This window comes from Helianthus annuus, chromosome 2 (assembly GCF_002127325.2).
Source record: "Helianthus annuus cultivar XRQ/B chromosome 2, HanXRQr2.0-SUNRISE, whole genome shotgun sequence".
Lineage (NCBI taxonomy): Eukaryota > Viridiplantae > Streptophyta > Magnoliopsida > Asterales > Asteraceae > Helianthus > Helianthus annuus.
The window spans coordinates 138,991,023-139,010,540 of record NC_035434.2 but is presented as its reverse complement, the minus strand read 5'-3'; the positions used below and the strand labels follow the sequence as shown (position 1 = coordinate 139,010,540).

Sequence of the window (19,518 nt, the reverse complement as noted above, 5' to 3'; positions counted from 1 at the left end):
GGTTCTTGCCTTGTTCAGTGTATAGATCCTGCAAGGACCTGGGTCAAGCTTACTAGGACCTCCTTCAGTACCCACTGGCATTGGATGGCGGGGGTGCGAATGGCTTGATCCCCTCATATGTAAACTACTATTAATACATTAACCCGGCTACTTGGGATTGTATCCTTGCTGACTCAAACCACTTAGCCGAGGGTAACGTCACCTTCAAAAGAGGGGCCTACCACATTACGCATTAATAACTTAATTAGTTATTTTTCAATAATCCAACCCTTTAAGATTGTATCCTTGCTGACTCAAACCACTGGGTTGAGGGTAACGTCACCTTCAAAAGAGGGGCCTACTACTATAACTAAGATAATCTCTCAAAAAGTGCAAAAGTGCGGAAAACATCAAAGGTTACACTAAAGGCGAGTCGGGTCCAAGTTATTCATCTTGTCTATCTGTTTTTATTTTATTTTTATTTTCAGCATTTTTTAGTTTTTATTTTCATGTTAAAACCTTTTTCCAAAATTTTAATTTGATTAGACGTTGAGGATAAACCGGTATTAAAAGCTCTTGTGTCCTTGGACGACCTCGGTATCTTACCAACGCTATACTACGCTCACGATGGGTGCACTTGCCCATATGTGTGTTTAGTGTTAGTAAAATATCGTGTTTTATAAATTTAAAAGTTGACTAAAGTGTTAAAAAGGACTAAAAATATACATAAAAATATATAACACGACACGCACATCACAAACGCATATACTTTTGGTGATGTTTATGTTCGATTTTGTAGTTATTTGTTAGTTATGGATTGTGATTGATTGATATTGGACTTAAAAGAGTACCGATGCGAATGTCGATTTAATATTTCGATTGTATTCTTCATTCGAGTTTATATTCCGTTGATGTTTAGTGACCGTTTTTGAAACGGTCTATTAGCATGTCTTGTTTATGGTGGTGGTGGTGGGAGATGGTAGGGAGAGAGAGGGGGTAGTGTGAAGAAAGATGAGACTAAAAGAGAGAAAGAGAGTTTTAAGTTTATCAATATGTAAAATCACAGAAGTACCCTCATCTCCCTACTAAAATTACAAAAATACCCTAATTTAACATAAAATTTTAACTTGGTTGGGTCTAAAGGACATAACATGCAGTATTTTAAAACGTTAAGTACAAAACTCGTCAACTTTTGCACTAAAGGACACTGCCTACAAAAGAGTGTTAACGTAAAGGACAAAACTTGTAAGAGCATTCACATCCATCCCACCATATTTTCACCCTAAATTACACTAAAAACACTACATTTTCTCTCTCATTTTCAATTAAATAATATTTTTTATACCTTTATCATTAACTTTTCTTTATCCTCCAATCACAACCACTTTCAAAATATATTAAAAATTATAGCGGGTGAACAGTGTCCCCCCAAATATACAGATGAACAGTAACATTTTCTTTCTTCTCCACTCACAACCACTTTTTATACTCTTTATATTTTAAAAACAGCACACACAAAATTTGATGCCATAGATGTGAATGCTCTACGTTACTCATTAAATAAAAAGAAAGAAAATAAAATAATGTCCTTTATAAATAAAATTCAGATTATGTCTTTGAGGCAAAATGGTCATTTTACCTTTAAATTAACTGAAAAGTTAACATCGGTTAGCTTAAAGAAAAAAAGAGCATGCAAAACTTAGAAACTAAATAATATTTTGCTTGTTTTTTTAAATACAAAGAATAAATTTAATATATAAATAAAAGACGATTTACTCTATTTTCTGACTAGGTTAGAACCCCGTGTATTACACGGGTCGAATAAATGTAATTTTATATATTAAATAATAAAAAGTTATATCTTTATGAACCCCGTATATTGTACGGGTTAAATAAATGTAATTTTATATATCAAATAATAAAAAATATTATTTTTCACAGATTAAATAAATGTAATTTTGTATACTAAATACTAAAAACGTCGTATCTTAAAAAAACCCGTGTATAATCCGGTTGAATAAATCTACCAAATAATAAAAATATTACATCCAAACGTTGTATCTTTAAAAAACCCGTGTATAGTCAGTCGGGTTGAAAAATCTGCCAAATAATAAAAAAAATTGTATCTTTAAAAACCTCGTGTATTACACGTGTTGAATAAATCTAATTTTACATAGCAAATGATAAAAAGTTATATCTTTAACAACTTCGTGTATTACACGTGTTATATAAATGTAACTTTTTATAGTAAATAATAAAGAAAGTTATATTTATTTTTAAAAACACAATTAAAGAAAGGAATATTGGATTTTAATAATCCCAACTATTCGTTGTTGGCCGCTAACAATTCCAATTTCAAAAATAACCACTGGCTGTCCCAACTATTAACATATTGCCTTCCAATGGACCTTGACTAACGGAACCCTAATGTTGTTAGTCTCTGATCACCGGAAAAACGATCATATTCAATTCCAGTAGGCATGATGCCTATACACCAATTCATGAGTAAACCCAATAATTTGGAAAAACCTCTCTTGTGGGAATCGAAAATCTATACATAAAAGGTAACTTATAATGCTCAATTTGAAACACTAACATTCATCCTAATCCGTTAAGTAAATAAAAAATAGAGTTGTATATGGAGATGGATTTATAGACCCAAAAACTCTATATATTCTCTTGTAGTCCCAATCAAAACGAATTGAAGAAATTGAAGAAACAAAGTACATTCTGTTTTGATGTTGAAGCATGACTATGAATTTGAAAGGTAAATTAATCTCTATCTTTACAAACAATTAAACGTTAATATATTTTTTATCTCCGCTGGTGACACGATGATACTCCAGTGATCCAATATCCACCAAGTATTTTTTAATGAGTGTGGGGAAACAAACTTGGGGGGGGGGGGGGGGGATGTTCCACGGTCCTCCCAACCGCTGGAGTGATCACACTCCACAAGCTAGCTTAACCCCATAGCTGCCTGGGAATGAATACCCAACTGAGAGCGAAGAGCTTGGCTGTGGGTTGTGGACACCAAGATTCGAACTCGGGACCTCTAGGGAGAGGGTGGGTGAGGCTGGGCAACTGGACTACCCTAGAAGGTTGAAACAAACTTTGTCATTATAGAAATGTAAAGGTGCACGTGATCCTTAGTTTCTTGTAAATGTAGCTTATGAACATATATAAAAAAAGTTATATTTTTAATAAATTAGGATAACATTTAATATTAATTTATTATTTATATATTTAATATAATATAAGTTGGAAAGAAAGGTATTTGTTTTAAAAATATATTAAATTAACAATTTAGATTTGAAGATAATATCTTATTAAAGTATGATAAGATTTAATATTAATTTATTATTTATTTATTTAGTTAATATAAGATAAGTATAAATTTAAGGATACCTTCTATAGATGACACGTGTCCAAAACTTGGTTTCTTTATTATATAAGTATAGATATGCAATATGTTAACCAAAACATGGGCGACACCGTTTTTTTTTTTCTTATGGTGACACCATGAAATAAAAGTATGAGATGTGGTTGGGGTGGTTAACCCCTTTAAGCTTTAATTGATAGACTTGGTTTAAATCCTTATTTTTTTTTTTTTTTAAACGAACGATTGATATAACCAGAAAACTTGTTAAGTTACATCAAAACAGAAGGTAGACGGGCAACAAGCTGCGCCGCCAACCCTTTCTAAATTGCAAACCCCAACCTCCCGACCACAAACCCCTGCCCCTTTGGGTCGAACAATTGTTGTGGATAACCCGTTGAATCCTTATTAGCTTCGATTTCATTCTTTTTTCTGTTCTCTCCTTTTTCTTTTCTTTTCTTTTCTACTTCTTTGACTTTAGCTGGGTTTGTTATCATTGTATGGCTTGGCATTCTTTACCTTGTGCAATGCAGATATATGTAACTGCTAACCCTGGTTGATAGAAAAGGAAAGACGAAAGGGGGGTGCTACCAGTAGCGGAGCTAGAACAAAAACTCAGCGGGGCAGACTCTTGAAATCCAAATCGGTGGGCTCGAGCTCTTAAAAATCCAATATTTTACACCACAAAAATATATTTCTTTTGCGAAAATTTTCGGTAAAATTTAACACTACGAGTGAAAAACGGGCGGGGGCCGGGGCACCCCCGGCTCCAAAGAAGCTCCGCCAGTGGGTGCGTCCGTAATTTATCGCAAGACTCAAAACAAAGATGTCTCTCCAACCATGACCGGGTTGTTAGCATTCTGATGATTGTGTTTATATTCTGATTTTCCCATTTAATCTGATGAACCAAGCATAAATAACTAAGCAATTGATTAAGTTGTGAGATTAAGTATGCTGAGTGTCAGTTTGTTATTTTATTACTTAGTTTTCAAGTGTTGACTTGGTATATGACATATATCAATGACCGACAATAAATCCCTTTAAATAGACATACAAACACTCAAAAATTGATATTCTTATTTGTTATACGGAGTAGAGTTAAACTATATAAAAGAAGAATGTACCAGACTAATGATCCTATCATGGCTACTTCATAACTGTGCAATGGCTCCTGCTACCAAGAGAAACTCGACAACTTTCACGTCAAGTTGCGTGCTCTTTCCGACTGGATACCAGAGGCATTTTGAGGGCTGGAAAGAGCATAGGTAAGGAAACCCTGGCTTCGTGATAAGAGTTTCCCATAACGGATCAAAGAGACCTCGCACCACTTATCTCCATTGGTGAAATGAGGAAAAGGAAGGCAGTGGAAGGCAGCAGGGGCGGATCTTAGTGGAGCCGTGGCAGGGCCACGGCCCTGGCAAGTTTTTCGGCCGTAGTGCTAATTTTCCGCATTTCTTTCGAAATTTTGTATATATACTATGTTCGGCCCTGGCAAGTTTTTCGGCCGTAGTGCTAATTTTAGTGTCCGTGTCTTTTGGCCCTGGCAGGTTCAACGGGCAAGATCCGCCACTGGAAGGCAGTGTTCCAAAGTATACTGAACTTGGAAACGGCAACCGAAATCGTTGCTCAGCTTGGAGACATCAAAAAGGATTGCTGGGGTATTACATATACTCTAGCTTGTGTCGGTTTCTTACGTATAATACTGATTTTACGTGGGGGAAGCCGCCATGTGTTTGGAGAAAGAAGAAATGAAGATGTTCCAAATTAACGACCCGGAATTGAAAACCTTTTACAGTTTTACTGGCTAAAAACTGAGAAAATCCATCAAAGTTAAAATCAGGGCTGAGAGAATCTGGGTCTGAGAGTCGGGCAAACCATGAACGGAGTTTTTACAAACGTACAGCCCGTTTTCCATCTGCGTCCATAATTTATGGGCCCGTAACTCCAAATGGATTAAAAGCTATGCTCGTTTAAGTTGGGCCCTTTTCTAGATCAGTGTATCGGATCATTAGAGCATTCACCCCAATCAACATAAGCATGTAAAGAGCAAAAGAACACTCAATAACAAGACTGACTGAGATTACTAACGCAGGATGCTTAAGCACACTCCAATGCCGATCAGTAGATATCTCGAGAACCTGAGACACCCGATGAACTGTAGGCAATTTCCGATCATGCGAACTTATACTGTGAGGCTCTAACTATGCTTAGATATAATAAGGGACCATCCATAGAATACACTCAGTTTGTAGATAACAATGAAGACACTATTATGATCTGAACATTTTTCTATCACAAGAGCAATGATTTAATGTAAAAAAAAAAAGATTAAAAATAAATAAATAAATAAAAACAGTAACACATTATCAATTTGATTGCAATGAGTAAACTGTCATTTTCGTCACTTTGGCCACTTTTATCCAAAAAGTTATTTCTTGCATCTCGGACCCCAAAGTTTCCAAATCTTGCTGTTAACGACAACCAAAAAAACAGTAACACGTTATCAATAGGGTTGCAAACGAACCGAACGAACACGAACAAGGCCTTGTTCGTGTCTTTTGTGAAGGAAATACATGTGTTCACAAACAGTTCATTAACACTTACAGAACAAGTTTGTATGTTCGTGTTCGTTCATTAAAGAAATGAACTTGTTCATGTTAGTTAAATTTTAAGGTACCGAACACAAACGAACGTTCATGAACGCACACCAACACAAACGAGAGTTCATGAACACAAGCGAATACAAAGAAGCATTCATGAACAGAAATGAACACAACCCAACATTCATGAACACAAACAAACGTCAATGAACATAAACGACCACAAATGAACACATATTAACATTCGAACAAAATCGGCATCACATAAAAGTAAAAAGTATAAACCCCACACACAAACAAACACGTTAACGTTACCAAACGTTCACAAACATAAATGAGCAATTCACTATCACGGTCTCTGTTCATGTTCGCTCATTTAACTAAACGAACGAAATTTCTTTTTCGTGTTCCTTCATTTATTAACCGAACGAACATCCCGCCAAACGGTTCATGAACAGTTCGCTCAACGTTCGATTCGTTTACAACCCTAATTATCAAGTTAATTGCAATGAAACGTAAAAACCCCTAATTTCAAGAAACAATAAAACCCAGGATCAGATTCAACACACATCAAATTAATCAAAAATATAATCAACATTCGTTTAAATTTCATCTTCACATTGTATTCATATAATCAAAATAAAAAGGGAACAAAACCCACATTCAAATTCGTTCAACAAACATTATAAAACCCAAAATCACCATTGTTAACAATTAGAGATTATGTTAAAACAAAGACCTGTAAATGGATGCAAAAATCTTGAGCGAGAATCTAATTACGCTTACGATAACGTTCTTCGAGTTGTTTGGCAGTGGTAAGGGCTTGATTTGCAAGAGTTTTGACATCTGGGACGTCGTAATTTTGGGCGACATAGATTCCGAGGAGGGTTCCCGCCATGAATGAGAAGTTTCGGAGAATTAAACCCATTTGAAGATGGTTGATTAGGTCGTTTCGAAGTCAATATTATTTATGTAATTGATGTTGGTGGATTCGGAACTTGGGGATGAAGCAAGAAATAAAATAAATTTAGAGATTGTTGATTTTGACTTTTATTTCTTGGTCAATAATCTGGATTGTGGTGGAAGAAATTTTGAATACATAATATCCCAAAAAAATAATTTGATTTAAAAAAGATGAGATTTCACCTTTTATCCATAGGTTTTATAAATGATGGATACCGTCTATATTGTTTACTCAACACGGATACTGTCTCTATTGTATAGTATTCTGGTTATTTCATTCTTTTATTTGAAATGTTCATTATTAAATAAAACTAAAAATATTACATATATAAAAACATTCTGTGCTTTGTGTGTGCTGATACTGTCTCTCAGCCATCTCACCCTTCCTCTTTCTCTCTCTCCAACCATTCTGTGCTTTGTGTGTGTTGATGGTGCTTCACATTCACATATCTGGATTGTGGTGGAAGAAATTTTGAATACATAATATCCCAAAAAATAATTTGATTTAAAAAAAGATGAGATTTCACCTTTTATCCATAGGTTTTATAAATGATGGATACCGTCTATATTGTTTACTCAACACGGATACTGTCTCTATTGTATAGTATTCTGGTTATTTCATTCTTTTATTTGAAATGTTCATTATTAAATAAAACTAAAAATATTACATATATAAAAACATTCTGTGCTTTGTGTGTGCTGATACTGTCTCTCAGCCATCTCACCCTTCCTCTTTCTCTCTCTCCAACCATTCTGTGCTTTGTGTGTGTTGATGGTGCTTCACATTCACATATCTGGATTGTGGTGGAAGAAATTTTGAATACATAATATCCCAAAAAATAATTTGATTTAAAAAAAGATGAGATTTCACCTTTTATCCATAGGTTTTATAAATGATGGATACCGTCTATATTGTTTACTCAACACGGATACTGTCTCTGTTGTATAGTATTCTGGTTATTTCATTCTTTTATTTGAAATGTTCATTATTAAATAAAACTAAAAATATTACATATATAAAAACATTCTGTGCTTTGTGTGTGCTGATACTGTCTCTCAGCCATCTCACCCTTCCTCTTTCTCTCTCTCCAACCATTCTGTGCTTTGTGTGTGCTGATGGTGCTTCACATTCACATCTGAATAGACAACATCAGTTTTCCTCAATAGTTCATCATGGTGACGACATCAGGTATGTATCATCTAATTTTCTTCTCAAATCTCTTTACCTTAACATGTATCCTTCGTAAATTGATTCGTTTGCGTGACGACATCAGGTATGTATCATCTAATTTTCTTCTCAAATCTCTTTACCCTAACATGTATCCTTCGTAAATTGATTCGTTTGCGATACTTTATTGTTCAAATTAGCTCGTTATGCTATAGGTAGGGCTATTATTATGCACTATAAACACACTTTTAGTTCCAATTTATATTGCTCGTAATCGGATCTCGTGTTTGTGACGAGATTCATTTGCCTTAAAGTTTTATGTGTTAATGAATTTAAATAAAACCGTACAAGTATAGATTGATGTACGTGGATATTAAAACACAAAAATAAGAAGTAATATTAGAAGTTAATTTAGATACAAAGATACAAATATTAATTTCAACTTTGGATTCTACAATTGCATAGGGTTTTGATAGATCCGTACGGTTAGGGCTTGGTATTCGAAAGTGAACGGTTATTAATTCTATAAATCCCCAATTTATGGACCGTATTTAGTGACATGTTCTGTTCGCCTGAATGTGTACATTTAATCTTTCTTTTATTGCGCAATTGACTTATCGAAATGTTTGTTTCAGTGGCGTTTAAGTCCCGAGAGGATCATGACTAATATCATCAATGCGATGATTGTTATATTTGAACATCCTTTTGTGATGTTAATTAACTTGCCTAAAGGCCATATTATATCGTCAACTTTGACAACGACAGATGTGGTCTACGCCCCTTGTACAAAGGTATAGCCTTATAGTCAATATGGTTAATGTGATCAAGACAAATATCATCAGTGCGATGATTATTATTCTAACATCCTTTTGTGATGTCAATTGATTTGCCTACGGGCCAAATTATATCGTCTTTTATAACGATGACAGTTGTAGTCTACGACTCCCTGTCTAAAGGTAATGAACTATGTTCAAGCCTTAAAAGTCCCTGATCAAATGAGATCGCGGTCTATATTTTAAATGTCCTCGAGATGAGCCTTTGAGCTATTTTAATATTGTCAGTGTGACAATGACAGTTGTGACTTATGATCCCCTTTCTAATAAATAATGGACTATGTCCTATCTGAATGTTGTTGATGGTTCTTTTATGACATGGGCTAATTATATCGAATTAATTTCAAAAACAACATTCATTAGAAATGTTATAACTTAATAGCCTATATGGTTTAATAATACCATGGCTTGTTAAATCAACAATGCGATGATTTACTATTGTGATGCGACTAAGCAATGACTATTTTTGGTGTTTAGTACCAAAGCTTCTAAAATGGCAAACTCTGATGAGGCACACAGTAGTCGCCGCGATAGTACTGATGACGCTGTGAACGTAAACATCAATGACGATGCTTTTCAAGCTCACATTGACGCGACTGTTGGAAAGGCCATGGAAAAGATCATGGAAAACTTTAAAGAGTCGAGTGCTACTCGCTCCAAGTCCCAATCTAAGCCACATTCATCACATAAAGAAGATTATATTCACTCTTCGAATGCAAAGAGTGAACCACAAAAGAAGATTGTCTTTGATGACAAGCCCCGTTCCTCTAAAGGAAGTACTTACAAGTACTTTGTCTCTTGCAAGCCAAGAGACTTAACGAAAAGGGGCTATTGATTGCATGCGCTGGTTAGACGAGATGGAAACTGTGGTCGATATCAGCGGTTGTGCGAAAGAGGATACTGTGAAGTTCGTATCCCAGTCGTTTAAGGGTGAGGCCCTTACTTGGTGGAAGGAATTAGTACAGTCCACGGGGAAGATTCCCCTTTACAATCTAGAATGGTCTAAGTTTGTGGACCTCATCAAGGAAACCTACTGCCCTCAACATGAGGTTGAAAAGGTACAGTCAGATTTCTTGACTCTTGTTATGAAGAACTTGGATTGTAGGACATATGTTACCGACTTCAACTCTCTGTCGAGGTTGGTATCCTACTTGACCATACCTGAGCCCAAACACATTGCGCGTTTTATTGGAGGTCTAGCACCAGAAATTAAGGGCATTGTGAAGGCTTCAAAGCCTACAACCTACAGATCTGTTGTGGATCTGTCTCTATCAATCACCTTAGATGTGGTGAGAAGCAGGTCTGGAAAGACCGATACAGAGGGAAAAAGGAAGAGGGAGGATGACAACTCCCAAAAGTTTAACAAGAAAAAGAAGGGTAAATTCGGGTTCAAGAAGAACCAAGACAGGTCGGGTGAGAAGCCCACTTGCAAGACTTGCAACCGTAGACACTGGGACAGTGTGACTCTGACCCACAGGCTAAAACATGTGGCATTTGTAAGAAGAGGGGGCATAAGACCCATGAATGCAAAAACCTTAAGGATGTAGTCTGCTATGGCTGCAATGAGAAAGGACACATCAAGCCCAACTGCCCTAAAAATGATAAAAAGCCCGACGAGGCTAAAAAGAGGAATGCACGGGCATTCCAAATGAATGCAAAGCTAGGGATGGCAAAAATACCCGAGCCCGACGGGTATACCCGAAACCCGACACAAATGGGACGGGTATACCCGATACACGACGGGTATTGGGCCGGGTATGGGATTAGTTTTAAAAAATTTTGAGGGTATGGGTCGGGTATGGGATTTGGTGATACCCGACCCGATTACCCGAAAGCACATACCCATTTACCCGATCATATACCCGATTTTTTTAATTTATACTTTATTTCTATTAACCCTTGTCTATTAATGATTTATTTTAGTATGTTCATAATGTGAAAAAATAAATTTTCTTTAGTATATGCATTTGATAATAGTATTTATATTTTGTATGTTGTGAAGTATATGCATGTGAGTGTATAAATATTATAAAGTTATTATTAATTTATGATAAAACTTATATGTATGTAATGTACATTTTTAATTTTAGTAGCTGTTGTATAAATAAAATAATATAATAATTACAATAGTAAAAAATGTATTTAGAAATCTCAACATATATCTTTTAACAAACTAATGGGTAAACCCGATACCCGACAGTTAATTACCCGTCAAATACCCTACGGGTATTGGGTCGGGTATGGGACGTGATTTTATAACCGGGTACGGGTATGGAATTACCAATACCGACCCGAACCCGACCCATTGCGATCCCTATGCAAAGCAGGCGATGAATGACGATAACGTCATAACAGGTACTTTCCTCATTAATGACATCTATGCTAGAGTCTTATTCGATTCAGGTGCGGAAAAATCTTTTGTAGATCTTAAATTTAGTAAACTTTTAAATCTTCCCATAAGAACACTAGATATTAAATATGAGGTAGAGCTTGCCGATGGTATCCCAGAAACCGCTTCTTCTATTCTTGATGGATGTTCGATATGCGGTAAGAATCAGTCTATCCCATTATATCTTCTGCCAATGAAATTGGCGGGGTTTGACGTAGTTTTGGGTATGGATTGGTTGTCGCATAACCAAGTTCGTATCGCGTGCGACAAGCAACTCGTCGAAATTAAAACCCCTTCCGGTGAAATGATCACCATTCAGGGAGATATACACTATGGATTGCCTGATCAAGTATCCATACTTAAAGCATCCAAGTGCTTGAAAAGCGGATGTGTCATCTACATGGCACAAGTGACAGTGGATGAACTGAAGCCCAAGATAGAAGATATTCCAGTTATCTCTGAATACCCAGATGTCTATCCTGATGAACTACCTGGATTACCTTCTGAGAGGCAAGTGGAGTTCAGAATCAACATCTTTCCTGGAGCTACACCAGTTGCACGAGCTCCGTATCGTCTGGCACCGACTGAAATGAAAGAATTAAGAGCCCAGGTGGATGAGTTGTTGGAGAAAAGCTTCATTCAGCCCAACTCATCGCCTTGGGGAGCTCAATCTTATTTTTGAAGAAGAATGACGGTTCAATGCGCCTGTGCATTGATTACCGTGAGTTGAGCAAGGTAACGATCAAGAATCATTATCCTTTGCCCAGGATCAATGATCTATTAGACCAATTGCAAGGGCAAGCTTCTTCTCCAATATAGACTTAAGGTCAAGGTATCATCAACTTAAAGTTAGAAGTTAAGACGTACCCAAGACCGCTTTCAGGACAAGATACGACCATTACGAGTTCTTAGTGATGCCTTTTGGGCTCACTAATGCACCTGCAGCATTCATGGACCTCATGAATAGAGTCTGCAAGCCATATTTAGATAAGTTTGTCATTGTTTTCATATACAACATACTCATCTACTCTCGTAATCAATCCGATCACAAGAAACATCTTAGATGCATCCTGGAGCTATTGCAGCAGGAGAAACTTTATGCTAAGTTCTCCAAATGCGAGTTCTGGGTTCGCGAAGTCCAAATCCTTTGACATGTTATTAGTGAGCGTGGTATCCAAGTGGATCGCGCTAAGATTGAAGCAATCATGAACTTAATGTTTTTTATACTATATTTTTTTGTGCTGAATTTTTTCATGCTATATTTTTTTGTACTAGAGTTTTTTGTGCTATATTTTTTTGTACTGCATTTTTGTGCTATATTTTTTTGTATAGGATTTTTTGTGCTAGATTTTTTATACTGGGTTTTTTTGCTGTATTTTTTAGAAAAAAAGGGTGCCACGTGTCATTTTCACACTCCTATTTATAAGAACCAAAATGTCTTTCCTTCCTACTTATATGGAGTGACACATGACATCATCACAATCCTTCTTACGCTACTTAGGCAAAATCTACTTTTTATTGGATCCTTCCACTAGAAACTCGTTTAGTTTTGATTAAATCTGAACAAATTCGAAGTATTTTCATTTATTAAACTGCGTGTAGACGCGAGTTCTAACCTAGTTTAGATCATAAATTGGTTCAAATTCGAACTCAGTTTAAAAAAATATCAAACCTGAAAAATACGATTTGAATTCATAAACAAACCTTACGAAAGACACCCAGCCGACGCCAAAGTTGAACGTAATTAAACCATGTGATCTGAAAACGGCCCATGATTACAGCCCACCCCATGTTTGTATCCCATGATTGCAGCCCAGCCCAGCTAACTTGCCAAGTCGTGGCCGGTCTTATTGACTTAACAGTGTTGAAAACTTGAAATCAACCAGTCTCTTAAATTAATAATTTAATTAAGGAAAATTAATTTGAATACATTGCACGAAGTATAGCACTTACTGCTTAATTAACATTAACAATATAAAGAAAAACAGTCCCTACTAAAGATACTATTTTGTGTTTTTATTACGTTTATTACGAAATTAAAATAACGTCACAAAGAAATAAAAACATTTTCCCCTGGTCGTTAACGAATAGAAAGAAACGAAAGCATTTCTCCTAGCCCAGCATCACCCATCCTTTGCCCAACCCCACCCCCGTTCAAACGGGCCTCCCCTGCGGCAACCTCCGACCCACACCTCTCCACAGGCTTGTCACATTACCTCACGGACGTCAATGGGCCATAGGATTCTGGGTGGTCATACTCAATAAATCTGGGAAATACCCGTTGTAAGAATCAAGCCCAGTACCTAATGAACCCTAACTCTTATCCCACCCCTAAAATGCCATTAAGCTATAATGCAAATCCATAATTTTCATGAGTCATCTATAAGCTTTTATATTTTTATATATGTTTTGTTTTATGTAATGTTTAAATAACTAGAAATTGGCCAGACCAAATTGTTGTATCAATGAATGCACACAAAATTTAGGGTTGGCAAATCATGTCTTAGCAGGTTTAACAGGTATCTGATAAGGCAAACAACAAAAATTTTATACATGAATACGACTCGTTTAACTACTTTATATCCAATGTCAATAAGACAGATGTATAATTTATGCACCTAGAAGGAGAAATAATGGATCCTAACTTTCAAATTTTGATTATTTTTAAAAACGTAAAAAATCACATGGTGTAATTTTCTGTTATCGTGTCTTAGCAGGTTACCTACAGGTTACCCTATTGTCAGCCCTACAAAATTGTACCAGCTTTTTTTCAAAGTTAACAACTAACTGACTATTTTCAAAGTTAACAACTAAATGACTAAATATTTCTATAAAATGTATAAATACATAAATGGTAAGTCTTTATAATAATATAATCAACGAAATTTCGACAATGATCTTATTTATTTCTTTAAATATGCTTTATGAATTCGTTAATTACTTTTCAAATAGTAAATTAAAGGAGAGATTATCAAAAATTGACCCACTTGACCAGTTTTTCCTTTTTAGTTTTGCCACCAAAATGATTGAAAGATCAGGAGAGTGGATTGAGTATTCTTGGTCACAAAAGCACTACTTGACTAGCCCCACTTCTACACATAAAAAAGGTGCCAACAAACTTGATTTGCATAGTGATGAAGGGTAATATGTTTAACTTTTTGTTAATAATTCATGTATCATTAAATCATTTTAATTAAGATTTATTTGAAAAAAAAAAAGCACCTAATATGATTGTAGGTTGTGCGGAGTGCGCGTTAAACCAATTTAAATATCTAATTTAATTTTTGGCTCTGGCGAGGAGTCAAGTGGACAGTACCGTTCATGGATCCAAGGGGCGCGGCCTGGTCAGTGAGTGGCGTCCTAATAACCGATTCATTTGAGCACTTATTAAATTACTCGTCAAAACAAAGTCACATCGGTTCACAATAGTCGATTTAAGTGCCGAATCAAAACCTTGTGATGTTGCATCAAAATATTGTGTTGTTTTGCTAAGTATTTGAAGAAACAGTGATCTAATTAGGGAGTTAATTAGATTGGTTTATGTTCCTTTCATGTTGGTTAATCTTCTTAAAGATATTTAAGCTCCGACTTGGTGGTCTAACCTGCAAAACAGAACACCGTTACTCGTTAAGAGGGGAATGTGGGGGTTTCCCTCTTAACCAGGCTCCGGCGTGAGAATAAGCGACTGCTTTGAGAGTAATTTAAGTGTAAAGAGTGAGAGCCAAGGGAATAGAATGTTTAACCTGTGAAGTAAGGTCTCTATTTATAGCCGGAGAGGTGTGAGGGGTTATGGGCTGATGGGCCTTGGGCCAGAAGCGGACAACAAAACGGATATGCTCTTTGTCTCACTGGCGTCGACCGCTTAGTGGCTTCTAGATGCTCGTTGGTGCTGGCGCACCTTGATTGGAGCCACGTGTCATTGTTGTCGGCCTTGTTGTCCTTCTGTCATCAGCAGACGAGTGGAGATCGTGGGACAGTTGTCTCTGTCCTCTGATTGGTGCCATGTAGGCGTCCTTGTGTACTTCTCGTCAGGCGATCGTGGCGCACGATTGACCAGAGCCTGCTAGACGCTCATTGGCTCCTTTTACTGCCACTTGTACCTTGTGTACCACTGTAGGTAGCCGCGCGCTTCCCTACCGAGTGGCTCATTTCTTCCATTGTTTTATGTTAAGTGCTGATATCTGGGTTTGTCGTGTGCATTCCCTCGCGCGGGATAATCGTAGAGCGATGAAGGCCGCGCAAGGTTGTTGTTAACACCTTGTTGTGTTAAGGAGTATGGTCTCTCGCGCAACCTGATCTGAAGTTTGCGCGACTTTTTGGGACCATACCCCTTCAAGTCCCCCCAGTCCAGTGCTGCACCATGCGCAACGCAAGTGGTTGGAGCTCTGGACTTAATAAAAAATAAGAGAAGGGGAAATGGTTCTTTTGATCCTGACTTGTATGGCGGACGTTGAAAACTGTTGTTTTCAATGCGCAGGTACTAGGCAGGTGTCGAGTGATTTCTTTTTTGGCCTTTTAGGCGCGCGAGGTTATAGTAGTTTACGTATATCTGGCGCGACTCATGTGACTTCTACATGAAGTTACTTGCACGTTTTATGGCGGGAAACTTCGAAATTTGAACTTCTGACAGGTTGGTGAGATAAGTCGCTGAGGGCGACGTTTGAGTTGACCCCTGGCACGGGTGTCATCATGCCGCCTGCGGCGGTTGCACTTCATGTCAGGAGAGTGAGGCCCACGCGCGTGTGGTAACCGTCACCCCTGGTTTTCCGCTTGACGTGGCAACCTCCCGTTGGTTAGCCTAGCGGCGAACGCGGCACGGTTACCCATCGCATTAAATGCGATGGGTATATATATCCGAAGAGAAGGTGAGAGATTCTCACTTCTCTTCGTTGCTTCTCCACTTTTCTCTCAAAACTCTTTGAATCTTCAAAGTGTTCTTCGTCTTCTTCAAGATTTCTTCAAATCTTCAAACTTTCTTCAAGCCTTTTTTCCAGATCTTCTTAAAAACATGAGTGAAGAACACCAAGGGGCTCCTGTTAATGAGGAGGGGCCGGTTCCTGTCCTTAGATGGGACTTAGGTCTATTCGAACAGATTGTTCGTAGTTTTAGATTCCCACCGGAGTGGGATGCCCGGTATCCGGCTCAGGGCCAGACCGCGGCTGATGCACCACCCGGTTATATCACCCTTTATGAAGACTTTTTTCTTCAAGGGAACTTCCGACTGCCGGCGACCAATTTTCTGGGCAGTATTCTTTCTTACTATAACTTCCATATATCCCAGATGAGCCCACCCGGGATGGTGAGGGTGCGGCACTTCGAATTCCTATGCCGGTCTCATGGCATTGAGCCATCGGTAGATAAGTTTCGTGCTTTCTACCAGTTGCAGAGAACAATGGGGTTCTTCTCATTTGCGAGCCGAGGTGCGGCGAAGAAGATTCTGCTGAATCCTCCTAAGAGTTTCCACGATTGGAAACCCAAGTTCTTCTTCATCAGGGAAGAAGTTTTGCCAATCGCTATGCCTTTTAGGGAATGGACTGAGGTCATACCCAAGGAAGATCTCCCGATCCCGAAGACTGCTCGGTGGTACCAGCAGCTAACCCCAACCCCTAACCGGGTGTTTGGGGAAAGTGTTTTGGTTGCTGCTAAGATGAGTGACCAGTGGTCACCTAGCAGCAAGGAGGTTCCGGTCTTGAAGATCGGTGATCAAGGTTAGACTTTTCTTTGTTCCTTTTCTAAGTGTATTCGCTTTACCTTGTTACTTACTTATTTTTGTGTGTAGAAGCGCAACTCTATCAAGCTGCCTTCTCCACGTTTGGTGGCTCCATGGGCGTTCGCTCAGTGCGCGATGATGAAGAAAGCTGGTATGACCAGATTAAAGGAAACTTCATGTTTCCAGCTGCTGATGCTTTCGCTTCGCCGCCAACCGCTACTGAAGGTGCGCAATACCCTAAACCTCGTCCATTGCGCTCTGTGACTCTCGCTGGGAAAGAAACTTTCTATCTTTCCAGCGAGGAGTCTGTAGGTTCTTCCAACGGCGAGCTAAGCTCTTGGTCTGAAATCTTTGCAGGTGTGTTGCGCGACCTGGGGATTGACCCCGAGGAGAAGAAGAAAAAACCGGTGAAGAAGAAGAAAAAGGTGGAGCCTGAGGTGACCAGTAAGGGCACCGACCCTAGTCGCGCAACATCTGCTGCTGTCAAAGGTACTCTTCGCCTTCGTCAACGTGATTTAGACGACTATGTGATAATCAGTGACTCATATGAAGGTTTATCACATGCAGCTAAGGGGAAAACTGGTGCTGGTGGGTCGAAGAGTTCTGGGAGCGCGGGTTCTCGCAACCCTGAAGCTGGCGCAACTCCGTCTTTCCCAGAGGATGAAGAAGTAGAAGAGGAAGATGCTGGTGCCCGGCTTATTGGGCGGAAGAGGGGTAGGAGCGAAGCCACGACTGGTGTGGCTTCCGCCCCTACATCTGCTGTGATTCCCGTTGTTGGGAAAACGAGCAAGCTGCGCTCGTTATACAGATTTTCTCCTGGTAAGTTCTTCGCTTCTCTTCTTAATACTTTTCTCTTTACTCAAATGCGTTTGCTTTATTTTTCAGAAATCAAGAAGAAGACCCCTGAAAAGGGTGTCACGTTTAGTGAGGCCGGGGTAAAGAGGCCCAAGATTACCGTCAAGTCCACTGACACTGCGGCTCAGGATGCCGCGAAGGCTGCTGAGGGGCAGCGAAAGGTGGAGGAGGATCGGAAGAGAGAGGAGGAGAAGAAGAGAGTTGCGGAGGAGAAGAGAAAGAAAGAAGAAGAGAGGAAGAAGGTAGAGGAGGAGAGAAAGAAAAAGGAGGAGGAGGAGAGGAAGTAGAGGGCGGAGCAGGAGAGGTTGGCTGAAGTGGCGAGGAAGCAGGCCTTGGAGAAGGAGCTATCGGCGAAAAAGGCTATGGATCAGCCTCTTAAACCTCCAGGTCCTGAGGTCACCAAACCAACCAACACCGGTCCTGTTACTACTTCCAAGGGTTCCAGCCGCTTCTCCTCAAGCGGCGCGAGCTCTGGTGGAGCTGGGGGTTATAACCCCAATGTGATAGGTGCGAAGGACACCGTTGGGGATATTTACTACAAGACTTACACCGAAGAAGAGCGTGGGGACGCTCCTCATCAAGCCCCCTGGAGTTTAAAACAGAAAGATACTTTCATCGAGTTCAGCCCTGCGCGCGAGTGGTTCCTGAACTCCTTTACACCTGCTGAAGTCCATCGGCAAAGGGCGAAACCTCACGAAATGTTGTATCGTACTTATATTCTTGGTGAGGCCAACGCTCGTGCTGCCAACCATCAAATAGTTCGCGAATGGCGAACGATGGTTAGGGAGCGCGCCGACTGGGAGGCTTATCGCGAGCGTATGCTGAAACGTATTGCTGAATTCGAAAAGTCGAAAACCGCGTTTGGTGAGGAGAGAGCCAAGTTTGAGGCTGACAAGAAGGCTGAAGAGTGGGGCCGCGAGGGTCTGCAGAAAAAACTCCACAATGTTGAGGAGCAACTGGCCAAGGAGAAGGCCGAGTTTAAGCGTATATGCGCCCAAGACAACGATCATGCTTATGCGCTACGACAGAAGATCGTTGATCTTGAGGCTAAAGTTGCGGACTTGACCTCAAAGGTGGAGGAAGCGCAGGGTGAAAGAGCTGCCAAGCAGCAGATGGAGGTTAGTTCTACTGACTCTCGCTCTTCCCTTTTTTGTTTATGAGATTTCTTTAAGTCAATTCTCAAGGCGTTTGCCAATTTTTAGGTTGAGCTGACTGAAGCCAAGGTGCAATTGTCCAACAAGGACAAGGATCTCCACGCCAAGGACGTTGAGATTGCGGAACTCAAACGTCGCTTGAATGAGCAAATCGACAGATGCGAGTCTTTGGAGATTGACCTTGAGGCTGAGAAGGTCAAGGCTGCTGATGCTGAGGAGGCGCGTGCTGTCAGCACTGCTGCGCTTAATGTGGCCCAGACAAACTACTCTGAGACCCAAGGCATCGTTGATACGCTTGTCTCGGAGGCTGAATGGATGCGCACTCGAGGAGTAGTGCTGGTAAGTGCCTTTGACTTATGCTTTTTCTTGTTGAGAGTTTTATCTTTAATGCTTTTTGTTTGTTGTGAAGGTTGCCAACTCCATCCTGAATGCGAGCGAGCTAGACCGCGCCGTAGCGGCTTTGACGGATGCGGCGCGTCCGGTGGGTC

General features: G+C 39.2%; 1 long non-coding RNA gene across 1 annotated transcript; it reads right to left on the bottom strand.

Moving 5' to 3' along the window:
- Positions 1-5,603: 5,603 nt before the first annotated feature.
- Positions 5,604-6,960, bottom strand: LOC110922759. The gene is made up of 2 exons (XR_002583467.2): positions 6,745-6,960; positions 5,604-5,826 (listed from the first exon to the last, which is right to left on the bottom strand). It is a non-coding gene; the product is annotated as an uncharacterized LOC110922759 (long non-coding RNA).
- Positions 6,961-19,518: the final 12,558 nt, after the last annotated feature.